The sequence below is a fragment of the Sceloporus occidentalis genome, unplaced genomic scaffold (assembly GCF_023333645.1).
Source record: "Sceloporus occidentalis isolate IW3139 unplaced genomic scaffold, rSceOcc1.0.p SCAF_1, whole genome shotgun sequence".
Taxonomy (NCBI): domain Eukaryota; kingdom Metazoa; phylum Chordata; class Lepidosauria; order Squamata; family Phrynosomatidae; genus Sceloporus; species Sceloporus occidentalis.
The window spans coordinates 286476330-286489169 of record NW_028316981.1 but is presented as its reverse complement, the minus strand read 5'-3'; the positions used below and the strand labels follow the sequence as shown (position 1 = coordinate 286489169).

Sequence of the window (12840 nt, the reverse complement as noted above, 5' to 3'; positions counted from 1 at the left end):
CATCACTGGGATAAAGAACAGCAAAGAACAGGATGAAAGTGTTGGCTCAGTGACTGATTGGAAAGTGAAGCTGGAACAGACATCAGGAGAAGGGTGCTGTGGTCAAGGCTGGCTGCTCAGTTAATGGGGTTCCATGAAAGGGAGGGAAATTCTTCAAAGTGGAATGAATGTTGCAGTCAGACCTGGTTCTGGTTTTGATGATTCTGCAAAAGAAAAGGTGTGAGAGTTTCTATAACTGAAGTAATCATGGAAGCGAAAAAGGATGGGCTTTTTAAAAAGACATCTTTCCTAAATAAATAAAATTAATCAAGAATAAATCTAATAGGCACCAGATATCTTATCTGAAATAATACTTGCTCAATTTGCACTAAAACACAGGCTATTGTGTATTTCCACTTTTCTGTCTGTGTCTTATTGTGTAGTGTCACCACATGGTATTTGAAGACAAGTTCCCTGCATCTGCATCAAAAAATGGTTCTTTGTGGAAATTTCATTTGGAAAGTACGTGTGATGAAATCATTCTCCAGACTGCCCCCATAGTTCCAACATTTGGGTTCCTGTCTTTTGCCTTTAATCCTTAAGATCATTCCCTGGATCTGGTACATGGACCTCAAGGTGACCAGTACAATGGCCTAAGGATTTGGGTGTGTTTAGCCTGGAGAAGAAAAGGGTTAAGAGGAGACATGAAAGCCATGTTTAAATATTTGAAGGGATGTCAAATTGAAGATGGAGCAAGCTTATTTTCTGCTGCTTCAGAGACTAGGACACAGAGCAATGGATTCATGATACAGGAAAAGAGATTCCAGTTAAACATTAGGAAGAACTTGAGGACCTTAATAATTTTTTGATAATGGAATACACTGCCTTGGAGTGCAGTAGAGTCTTTGGAGGCTTTTAAAGAGAGGCTGGATGGCCATCGTGTCGGGGATGCTTTGCTTGTGTATCACTGCATGGCAAGAGGATGGACTGGATGGCCCTTGAGGGCATCTTCCAGTTCTATGGACCTATGTACAAATTATTAAAATTGCCAGCTTTCATCTTTAGGTCTTGTAAAGTTTCATGGTTACATAAGTAGATACAAGCAACTTGCAAATGTCAACTATTTTTGGATCCTTCAATGACTTTTACTCTTCTTGTTCTCTAAATGTATATTTGGTATGAAAGGAAATGCATCTTTTACAGCTAGTTAAGATGATGGGAATAACTTAGACTACTTATTCAGATAGGGGTTGTCTTTGCCTTCCTCTTAGACTGAGAGAGTGTGACTTGTCCAAGATCACCCAGTGGGGTTCCATATGCAAGGGAGGATTTGAACCCTTATCTTTTAGAGTCATAGTCCAGCACTCAAACCACTACACCATGTGGTACTACACCCTAAAGAGCTTACAATCTAAAATTTATTGGTTCTTGACAGCCACTGATAACCATACAGCCTCTAGTTAGGGGAGTAACATATATCATTTTGTAAACAATTATCCTTTGCTTTAGATAGTTTGGAGGGATTGATTGATCCAACTCTTATTTTTTTCTCAAGTCCTTATGAGAAAAACTCTCTTAAATTTCCTTTACAAAAAACCTGTACAAACACAGATAGATAGATAGATAGATAGATAGATAGATAGATAGATAGATAGCCTAGTCCTGACCCTAGTACTGAACTGGAGGGGAAACTTTTTCTATAAAAAAAGCATAGTAAGAAGCTGCAGCAGTTGCCCCCATTCTCACTAGAGTGTGTATCCTGTGCATTCTTATCTACAGCTACATGCAACATTTGGACAAATTTTTGCATCCTACACTACTGATGCAGTTTGTAGTAGGCTCACTGCCTCCAAACCCTGCAATCCTCCTCCCACAGTTCATGCTTTAGTGTGACTGGTGCCTCATTATTATTGTTATTGTCATTTTTTTTTTATATTTACTTATACTCTGTATTTTTTCAAATTTGGCATTCAAAGTCATTTACAAGAAATTAAAAAAACCTCTTATCATCAAAAACCCACAAGACACAAAAGTTAAAATGAGATTAAAAAAATCAAACAACATAAATCAATAAACACATACAGATCAGCACAAAAATGTGCAAGATCCAGCACATTATTTTGGTGGGATGGGCCTCATATGGTCAATAATCAAATGTCTGTCTAAACAGAAAAGACTTGACTTGTTTGCAAAAAGAAAAGGAGAGTGCAAATCTAATTTCCCCCTTACTTGTTCCTGAGCAGTTACACTGGTGTTCTGCTCTAGTGATGTGGTGGTCATGTGCTTACCAGTGTCTTTCAACATTCTTGATATTCTCTTCTCTTTGGTGTGTCAACATTGCATAAGCATAGCACACATATAAACTGCTTCACACTGGAACAATTAGGGCCTGGTACCAGTGGGGCACCCAGGATTTAAACCAGGGGTGGGCATACTCTGGAGCTCAGAGGGCTACATTAGCTGGTCCCCCAGCTCTAGAGGACCACAGCCACCATCTTTGGAAGTGATGGCAAATTATATCTGATACCTGGCTATTTCATGTGTGCACATCTATATTTGGGGTGGGAAGCACACCAAAGCAGCATTGAACAGCCTCATAAAGGGGTTTTAAAATATATCCTTTTTCACTTGAACAAGTTGCTTCTAGCCTATATATATATATATATATATATATATATATATATATATATATGGCCGCTGGGGCCTTTAGGGACCAGCGCGGGTTCTTAGGACCACACAAGCCCCCTCAATGGGCCAAAAGCAGCCCACATGCCATACAATTCCTGCTTTAAAGCAACTTCACACAATAGAATCAAACCATTTCCTCCTCTACCACTGCTTGTCCTGGGATATTTCTCACCACCTGAAGCTCTGGAAAAGCACAACAATGTCAGCTGGAGTCCTGAAACCTGCCAATCCTGTTTCCAGTGTTGTCTTCTGGAATGACCATCCCACTTGATCATTATGCAACAGTATTAAACAATCAATACCAGACATAGACAAATCAGTCAGTTGTGGGTTTGCTCGCTTCCTTCTTTTCCTGACTGAAAGTTTGTTCCTGCATCAGATTTTGAATTCATTAAAATGTAGTCAACAGGACTATGCTATGCTATGTCTATGCTAATGTAGACATTTTTGTATACATTTTTTTTTCTAACGTGCACACTTTTTGCAAATTGTTTCCCCTAATACAATGCATGTGTGTGTGGTTCCTTTCCAGTAATACATATGTTTGAGCGCATTGTTTTGAGCTACAAATGACACCACAAAATTCCTAATGCAAGTGTATTCCAGTTTGTATATTTGTTTTCGGACTGAGAATTAAGTAAATTTATTTTTAAAATGTTAAAATAAAATTTTTGTTCTTTGTCTCAGTGTACATCTTTTCCTCTTCTCTCTCCATTCTTCCTCTCCATTTTGTATGCTAATTTTCAGAGTGGTAAGGGCTTATAAAACATTACAATGTATGTTGTAGAAAAGTCATTTCACAAATACAATCATAAGAACTAGTGTAGAATCTTTGACATGCAGCTTGATAACCTACTTGTGATCTCATAGGAAAATTATTCATCTAAGCTGAATCGTCACATAAGATGTGCTCAAAACAATAACAGACCTATAACACAACCAATGAGACTTTTTTTAAAAAAAAAAAACTCATCTTACAGAAGTTTTAGTATATGTGTGATGATGACTCTTTGCTTCCTACTTGCACATTCATGCATCCACTAACCAACACCCACAACATGTAAGTGTGGAAGAAAGAAGAATTACTTATTTTCTTTCTTCTCCATGAATTCTGAGTCACTGTAAATGTCAAAACATGGTTTTGTACTGATGAGAAAGAAACTGTTTTCTGCTCTGTTATAATAGCAAGCAGGCTGACCTTCAGTAGCTCAGTTGTCCTTCATCACAGGGGTGACAATTACCTGAAGCACTGAGAGGCAGCAAACCTCATTTAGAGTGCTCTCTATTGAATGATAAAGCCAGAACCTATATCCTGTTCACCTGGATGACACCTGAACCTATTATCTGTTATGAAGAGGGTTAATGATCTCTTCCTATTATCTGTTTTACAATTGAGTGAAACACTGAGCTACCAAGGCTAGGAAATGATTCTCAAGTAAAAAGTCTTTCAGTGCTTAGAAAGATACTTCACTGACAGCACAGAGATGAAGAGCTTCCTCTGTTCACGGACCCCTTGCTCTTGCTCAAATACAACATGACAAATAGACCACACTTACGCAAGTGTGTCAGCTTATTCAAATATCTTGTAACACTGACCAGTCCCAGAGCCAGTGATGTCTCAAACTAATGATTTTTCTGAAGGGCTTTCGTTGGTCCTTCTCCATTTGTTATCAATTGACTGCCTTATACATCATATTTAGAGCCCATTTCACAAACCAGATACAATGTAGGTCCAAGCCTATAATCTAAAATGGGTTAGACAGGTGCATGGGGATGACGACCAATATTCACCTTCTCACTTCTCTGACAAGCCACATAGATATATCTAAATAGTGATATCAGATCACTTCTGATTCCTGGTTTAAGCTGAAAATTGGCCAGCATTCAAGGTATTTGAAGAAAGTTAAGGGATTTGTCAGTAGTGGGGGCAAATAGTACCAAATTACTTTGGTTTCCTGGCAGTCTGTGTAATTTGGAATGACTTGGGGTTATTTTTGCCTGATTTTAGGGTCTGGGAGCAATGGGGAGGATCCAGTGTGCCTGGAAGGCACTAAAAAGGACTTTGGTGCCATATGTGGTTCATGGATGACAATTTCCCCATCTATGATCTCATACAATATCATATGAGAAACCAAATCCTCTAAGACAGAGTTCTACAATGTCTGGATCTTAGCTGGTCCCTGTGTAACTCTCAAAGTTGGTTTACAAAGCTGGAGGAATTCACTTACGTTCCTCCATAGCTCAGCTGATTAATTGTGAAGAACAACTTCCCAGTTATTCCAACAGCTATTTCAGTGTAAATAGCTGTTTCTGGAGGATTAACATTGAAATGTATGCATGAGTAGATGTATGAAATGAGCTCTATATATGAGTAGACCCACTCATTGGCACTTGTGTGTTGTTCTTTTCCCTCACTGATGTGAAAGATTGCACACCACTGACCAAGAAAATAATTTGCACACATGGGTCTAGCAACTATCATGCACACACACACACTGAATGGGCAGTGAGATTAGAAATAGCTCAACAAACAACTAAATAAGAACACATTAATGCAACACATGCTTTGTCTACTTTATCCATCAAACTGCTACTATTCATTTCAGTTGAATGGGACATTGATAGATAGCCCATTATATAGTAAGTCCCCATCAAGTCTACTTCTCCATACATTTGCTGATTCCCTAAATTTCTCTCTGAGGTCACCTGTTTTCTGTTTGAGAAGATGTCTTCATTAGGATTTAGTTGGCTAATAGGTTATTACTCTTGCACACTGGGACCCAATGAAACCAACATTGCTTATTATTATTATTATTATTATTATTATTATTATTATTATTATTATTATTAACCTTTATTTATGAAGCGCTGTAAATTTACACAGCGCTGTACATGCAATCTTTTTAGTTAGACAGTTCCCTGCCCTCGGGCTTAGACTCTCAAAGGGGGATTTCTAGATTATTTGTGGTTATTTGTCCGTTGGAATGAGAAGCTTTCACACATCAAAACTGCTTTGGAAACAAAATAAATTTGAAGCATGTTGAGATTCAGCATGTTCAAAAGGGTGGTGATCCAAAATAGCTGTATGAATCTAACCAGTAACTTATTGATGATATATGTTTCATCAATCTGGGGTGTGGGAAATTCATTAAGGATCCATCTCTCCCTGGCCTCCCTCCCCTCCCGGCCAAATCCCCTTAGTCCATGTTTGTTCTTCATTCAGAGTAGTTCTTATTCAGTTGTACAAGCAACAATTTTGCAGTGTTCTGTGATTGCTGTTCTTGGTTTAGTTGTTGTTGTTTGCTAACAAATCAACTCTAACTTATGAGAAACCCCCCAAGAGTCTTGAAGACTCAGGGACATGGCTTCCCTAACTGAGTTAATTGGTCTGTAGTCTGGTCTTCCTCTTTTTCTACAGCCTTCCACTTTGCCAAGTTTTATCATCTTTGCCAGTGAATCATGCCATCTCATGACATGTCCAAAGTACAACAGCATAACTTGGCTTCTAGATAGAGTTCCGGGCTGATTTTCTTTAAGACCCATTCATTTATCTTTTTAGCGGTCAATGGTATCCATAGAACACTTCTCCAGTGTCACATTTCCAATACGTTGATTTTTCTTTTTGTTGGTCTTCTTCACTGTGTAGCTTTTGCAAAACTATTTTCCAAATAATTTTTTGTGTTTTATTGCTGCTCAGTTAGTGTTTGTGCCAGTTCTCAATATGGAGAGGGCATTGAGAATGCTGTCTCTCATTCCATTGTGTTGTTTATACTGCAATTATTTACTTCCCATCTTTGTTATCTGTCAGTGTTTTGTCATCTCCTGAGAACTATGATTAGCAAGAAATGGGATTTGTAAAACAAAAGAAAGATTCACATCCTAATCAGGTGGAAGCAGTTTTGGTGAGCTTTGTTGCTATCTCAAGGAAAATTTGAAGAAATGGTCATGCAACCATCACAAGACAGGACTAAAGTAAATACTATTATCTAATGTTGATAATAATAATGGCCTAAATCCAATTGCTCAGTCCATCTAGAGTAAATCCATTAATTCAATGGGATGTGCAGAAATGTTTATATACTATCCAGCAATTGTTTCAATGGCTCCAATTGATTTGGGATTAGCAATTTGATTTAGGACAATGCATTCTTACTATTTGTCTGTTAACATTTAATAGAGTAATCAGTTACAGTGTTTAATCCACTATTTGAATAACTGGACAGTACATTTTTCCATGACAGGCAATGTGGTGCAGTGGTTTGGGTGCTGAATTAGGACTCTGGAGACCAGGATTTGAATCCCTGCTCAGCCATGGGAGCTCACAGAGTGACCTTAAACATACTGTATCACACTCTCTCAGCCTTAAAGGAAGGCAAAGACAAACCCCACTGAACTTGCCAAGAAAACACCATGATAGGAGGTCTTTTGGGTCGTGTTAGCACACCCTGCATTCCCCACACTGTATTTTGGGGTCTCCATATTGTCATAATTTCATATATGGAGCCAGCATGTTCTTAAGAGGTCACAGCAACCTTTTGGAACACTAGATGGAGTTTCCATGAGAAAGGAGTGACCACTTAAGGGCATACTTGCACGATGAAAGTACTGCTACAGTCAAAACTAAATGGGTGTGCTGATTACTTGCTCACCCCAAGTTCTTTTGCATTTCCTCTTGCATCAAGAGATAAAGGCAGTCTCATTGCACGGAAATAATAAGACAGTCTGATCTGCCTACCCCCTGCCATTTTTCCAGCCAATTTCACAGTTCATTCACCTTGGGGTTGTCCACATCCAATGACTATTGTTTTTACTCAGAAGTTAAAACCGCCAACCAGTCTAGAATCCCTTTATTGGGAAATCCTTGCAATGATAGAGCTCATCAAGCACACCCCTAGAGGCTAGTTATCAGGTATAAAAATTGGTCCCAGAATCTAGCTTCTTTATGCACATAATACACATACAATTAGTCCCTCATTTGTGCTCCATGTATGAGCTATGTCACCCTCATGTACCAATCTGAGCCACTTCCCACTTTCCATGTTTTACTCTTCAAACAGGTAAATATCACTCTCTTTAAACCCATCAGGCTCTGCTATTAAATTTCTAGACCTCATCTTTAGTTATCTCTGCATGCTGAATGCTCTGAATGCTCTCCATCAAGATCCCTCTGTTTGAATTGCTATTGTATGTGTGAATGCATTTTGCATATTTCTAAATAAAATCTTCTTAATTCACCCAAGCATCCTCAGTTATTACTGGCATACACAGGTACCAATGGTCCTAAGGATACCCAGCCTCTTGCAAAGCTTCTTTGAGCTAAGCAATTCCTCAAACTGTTAAAGACGCTGGCATGGTGGGGTGGGGAATCCCCAGTTCCCCACCTTTCTTTGGGTAATATCCACTGTAAGTTGGAAAGGACTTGAAAGCACATGATATAACCTCTCTCACATAGGAAAAGATATCTGTTGTGACAGATTTTGCTATGACATCACATTTGCACCAGTCAAAAATAAAACCTGATTTCAAATCCAGACTAAACATGGGTGATTAATAAGACAAAAACTCAGATGATGAATTCATTTATAATTTCTTTAACTGGGAGAGAGCCCTGAAGAGTAGTTACACAGACTAGATTGAAAAAACACAATGTTTTGTTATTTTTTGTTAACTATACAGTCAGCCCTTCTTATACACGGATTTCTTATACACGGATTCAAGCATCCACAGTTTGAAAATGTTAAAAAAAGTATAAACTTCAAATATCAAACCTTGATTTTCCATTTTTATAAGGGACACCATTTTGCCATCTCATTATAATTAATGGGATGTGAGCATCCATGGATTTTGTTATCCACGGGGGATCTTGGAACCAAACACCAGCATATAAAATTACCATATTGAAATCAAATCTGATGTTTTTTAAATTTTTATTTGGTGTGCATTGGAAGAGGGGTCCACTGTTTAAATTTAGGTACCGTACTTTCTGGCGTATAAGACGACTGGGTGTATAAGACGATCCCCAACATTTCCAGTTATAATATAAAATTTGGGATATACTCACCGTATAAGACTACCCCTCTTCCAACGCACACCAAGTAAAAATTTATAAAACATCAGATTTGATTTCAATATGGTAATTTTAATTCAAATACCTATGACATGCAGGTACTTAGCAGGAAAACGTGTTATATACAAAGCCCGCTTGGATTGGTCAGATCGCCCTGCCCGCCCAGCCCTCCTTGTCTCTAAGACTATCAGAGTGGTAGCACAAACATGGCTCTTTTTTCCATACCCTGGCCTGCAGCTTGCTCCGCTCTTCACTTACACCTTCCTGGTAAGGTGCCCCCTCATTTCGTCATTGGGACTGTGTTAAGTCACTTCTTTCCATGAATCCTGGCAAGTGGATTTTCTTCTACTGTACTTGTACAGCGCCACCCTTGCTGCTTTCATATGGTCGCCGCATATGGCAGGGATGCAGCAGCAACTGTTTTTGAGCTCCCCCCCCCCCCACCATATGCGGCAACCACAGATTCTCCAGCCCAGCTCAGAAGTTTCAGCACCCGCCCTATAAGACAACACCCAGCGTATAAGACGGCCCCTGACTTTTGAGAAGATTTCTTGGGTTAAAAAGTAGTCTTATATACCAGAAAATACAGTAATTTACCTCTTTGCTGTTGTCCTTGTAAATTTTAGATGATCAGCCCATGCCACAGGCAGCCAGAATTCATGGCAAGCCTTGACTAGTGCAAGAAGGACCATGGACCTGGCATAACATTTTGAGTTGCATTCCTGTCAGCCTCTCCTACTATTCATTGCTGCTTTCTTCCTAAATCAGTGAAGTGAGCTGCCACCAGCCAGGGTTGGAAAATTCCTGGACTTGGAATACCATATACCCAGTACTGAATCCATGTGTTGATCATGTCATCACAGCACTTAGCCTTGAACAGTAGTGATGTATACATTAAACATAATCCATCTCCCATGTAGTATTCCCATTTACTTCATTGCCTACAAAAGTGATCTTTCTGGATTCCCCTTCACTAGCAGATTTTTGAGCAGAAAATGATATGCAAAACAAGGCATGCTAATACAATACCATGCACACGCAAAAGAATAGTTCTTCACTTTTCTGTTTCATTTGATCTCAATAAAAGAGGTCATACATTATTTTCAAAGGTAATGCAATATTTCCCCCACTTTTTGAGGGTAGGGAATCCTTCTCACCTGGCCACAGATTCCACTGAGTCAAGACATTCAGCCATTTCAAGGATGCTGCCTAGAATATGGAAAAACTGTTATCAGCAAATTGTGTGGAGGATTTAGCTGGCATTTCTACTCAAGTCAAAATAGGGATGTAAATCTTTCATTATTTTCTCCCTGTATTTTCCCCCTAATGCAGGAAAAACCAAAATGGTTTTCCGTATATTGGATTATCCTGACCTGTTCTAGAGGATACGTTGTGGATTTGTTTCATTTTTTTTCATATTTCCTGCAGAAAATCACATTTCCTGTGCAAAAAAACACATGTTCTACATTTTTTCTCTACGCAGAAAAATCAAAATACTTTGGGATTTTTGAAAACTGGGAGAAAAGTATGCAAAGGCCTTATTGTTTTATTATTCCCCCTACTATTCTCTGACTCTTAGGAAACCTGTTTTATCACTGGGAAACCCCTAGTCCAGAATGCCTACAGACACAGTAGAAATACAGTTTTAGATAGATTTATCTGAAGTGCCTTCCCTTCTTGCTTCTCTATTCTATTCTCTATTCTAACCCCTCTGTGGTATAAAATTATGCTCTCAGGGCTGCTAATCTTGACAGTCTTCTCTTAGTATTCTTCTAGAGTATCTGAATACCCTGAACAACCTTTTTATCTTTATAATGGAGTTGCTATTATAAAGCCCTTTATTTTGTTTCTCTAACCTGTTGCTTCTGCTCCTTAATTAAGATTTCCAAGACAAATTTGTTTCACTTACTTCTCATTATTGCCCCTGTGCCAGCAAATTTTGTGGGCACTAAATCACCCTTTCTTTCAGCACCTTTGCTTTAAAATGCCAATTAGTGCTTCTGGAGAGTTTCACAACGCATCTTGTTTCAAAGCAGAAGTGCTTTGGGGAAGAGTTATTTTGCCACTATTCTATAATGTTTGCTGCATATCCAGCCATTTGAAAATTTAGGACAAGGAACATGATTTGCATCTTTCTGGATCTGATTACATTCCATCCCATTCCCACAACTGTACAAATATGTTTTTTAACCTTTTGCTTTAGTATCACTGTGTACTGAATCTGAACAAGTGGTTTTGTATCCATGGAAGCTCAGGCTGAAAGAAAACATAGGGGCTCAACAGATTGCCCGTAAGGGGCAGCTCTGTGTCACTCGTTTCCTTGCTGGATTGGGGCCACAGCAACTGCATGCCATGACCCTGATCTGGCCCTTCTGTGGGGCAAAAGGAAGCTGCAAAAAGTGGCTCCTTTTCTTGCTGCAGAAAGGGTGCCCTAGCCACGGCGGCTTTTCGGTGCTCCTTTGGTGCAGTGCATTTAAAGCTGCACCAACACAGCGCCGTCACACACCCGCCGTGCGATTGGGCACATGGTGTGATGCCGGCATGGGGGCAGCCAGCATGCATACACCACACCCACACGCTGCCCCCATGCTGCTCCCACATCAGCGTATAATGCCAGTCTGTACAGGCTCATAGTGTTTAAGGTACTGCTACATTCCTTTCCTCCCCCTCCCTCCCCTCCCCTCCCTCCTTTTCATGCAACAAACTGTAAGTATCTGAATGTTCTTATTTCCAAGAATTCAAGTCTCCAAATATCACATATACCACTGAAACTAATGGAAAAGCAGGGGAGGGGAGGTGTTGCAACCAAACTGTTCCACTGAAGTTTTTGTGGTACAGTACCTGCAGAGGCAAGGAGGAAACTCATAGGATACTTAGAAGATCAAAAAAAGGACAGGAGGAATTCTACAACCACATGTTGCCCACTATAGGCAACCAGTGAGGTGTTACTAGATGGAAGGTACCCTAAAATAATCATGTGCCATGCTTGGTGCTTGGACTTTTATGGCACATTTCCCAAAAAACATTGATCACCACTAGTCACGATAGTCTCCAAGGTCAAGCACATGAGATCTCATTCCAGAGTAGAAGATGTCTGTGGTCCCTTTCTGTCCTTTTCTATCCATTTTACACAATCAGTAATGTTTTCACTATGAAATCGTCCATGGAACACAGTATTGTAATACCACATTTTAATACAACATCCTAGGAGTGAAGCAGATGTGTGACTCCAGCCACAACTGGCCTGGAACGGAAGTGACCAGATGGCCCACTCCAGAAGCAGGCCACCACAGTCCCAAATGAGCCACTGGCAAAAGCAGTTTTTTGTCACTTCTTCTTCTGGTGGCTTTGGGTCACCTTAGTCAGCCTTGGAGCAGCTTCCAGCCACTTCATGGGTGTGTATCATCTGCATGCCAGGCCCCTGAAACAGCCAGAAGCTGAACACTTTAGCTTGTCTGTTTCAGACTTATGAAGCAGAATTGGGAAATGTCCAAGTGTTGGTTGGGGCATGTGCACCCTTTCAAGCCAGTGGTAGTAGCATTCCTATCCACTACTACTATTGAATTTAATAGAGTGGCAGCAACTCCCTTAGACTTTCCTTCAAACTAAGGTATGTCCATAGGCCTTCTTTATAAAGTCACTTGTGCATCTGGGGGAAATGGTTTGTTGTTGTTTTTTGCTCTCCACTGCCACCACTAGAGCAAATTTTGTGGTGGCAGCAACAGTTTAGACCCACTAGGTGGTATTCATTCAACCCTCCTGTAAAAAATATCAGTCATGCTACATCCATTCTGTGGATTATGAATTGGCCATCTTTGTTTTAAGGGAACACAACCCTTCAAGGACTAGAGCCCATGTGATTTCAGTTGCATGAAGAATTATAATTATTTAGAAGGGGGTGAGTCAATTCCTATCCCTGTACATATGCATATGTCTGCCAACACTGATGAAGCAGATTCTAACTTTGAGAAATTATGCCACCATAAATCTGTTCATCTTTAAGGTAATGAAACACCCTTTGTTGTTTCTGTTACTGCAGATTAACCTAATTTTATGGCAGGTGTACCAAACATAGAGTCTTTACAATGTCAGTCAGGGAATCTGTG

At 39.7% G+C, this 12840-nt stretch overlaps 1 non-coding gene across 1 annotated transcript; it reads left to right on the top strand.

Moving 5' to 3' along the window:
* Positions 1 to 209: 209 nt before the first annotated feature.
* On the top strand, positions 210 to 287 carry LOC149324016 (small nucleolar RNA SNORD36). The gene has a single exon (XR_016279495.1). It is a non-coding gene; the product is annotated as a small nucleolar RNA SNORD36 (small nucleolar RNA).
* The last annotated feature ends 12553 nt before the right edge of the window (positions 288 to 12840 follow it).